General features: G+C 40.0%; 1 non-coding gene across 1 annotated transcript; it reads right to left on the minus strand.

Annotated features, from left to right (window-relative positions):
• Positions 1-287: 287 nt before the first annotated feature.
• Positions 288-394, minus strand: LOC128560518 (U6 spliceosomal RNA). The gene has a single exon (XR_008373016.1). It is a non-coding gene; the product is annotated as a U6 spliceosomal RNA (small nuclear RNA).
• Positions 395-936: the final 542 nt, after the last annotated feature.

The raw sequence follows: 936 nt of genomic DNA on the forward strand, positions 1-936 counted from the left end.
TAAACTAGTGCAAATTCTATGAAAGGCAATTTAAGAATATCTTTCAAAATTAAGATGTGTCATCATCATAGATTTCCAATTTTAAAATAGCAGATAAAAGATTTCTTTCTGTTTCCTTTTCTTCTCAGAAATCATCTCAAATCAATAAAGGTAATTAGAAATAAAACACAAACACCATAATCCATGAAATTAGGAAACAGTTCTAATATATGAAAATGAATTGAAGGTGTTTGGTTAGCAGAGCAGAGGTAGCCTATGCAGTTGGTTAATGATAGGATTTTTTTTTTTTAAATATGGAACGCTTCATGAATTTGCATGTCATCCTTGCGCCGGGGCCCTGCTAATCTTCTCTGTATCGTTCCAATTTTAGTATATGTGCTGCCGAAGAGAGCATGATGATAGGATTTTACAACACCAAATGCCACAGAAAGCAAAGGGTTAAGGAAGGGGTTAAAATGGGGAGATTTATTAAAACCCTAGATAAGGAGTAGAGAGAACCCTGAGAACCCCAACCCATCCTGAGCAACCAGTTAACCGGCCTTCACATGACCCATACACAGAAGAAATTACACCAGACTATCTTCAGACTAGGAACCCCAGCCCAGTGGAAAGTGGGCACCAGGCGGGAAAAAAGGACAAAGTGTCAAGTGAGCAATGAGACACCCAGCTGTAGGCTCAACTTCCGGAGCATTGGGAACCAGCCTGTTGCCATGCCCTCCTCTTGTCGCCACCCTCTATCCCCTCAAAAGTAGAGGACACTGTAGAATTCTGCTCTGAAATAACTGAATGTCACAGAGGAAATACCTAGAGATGCAGATAGTTGTGAATTCCACCAATAAAAATCAAGTAGCCTGCTACGCTACTAACCTACAGTGAAGCCAACAAGCTCAACACTACAAATGGAATTTCCAATCAGCTCTTTTATAGCTCCTATTT

This window comes from Nycticebus coucang, chromosome 11, assembly GCF_027406575.1.
Source record: "Nycticebus coucang isolate mNycCou1 chromosome 11, mNycCou1.pri, whole genome shotgun sequence".
Classification (NCBI taxonomy): domain Eukaryota; kingdom Metazoa; phylum Chordata; class Mammalia; order Primates; family Lorisidae; genus Nycticebus; species Nycticebus coucang.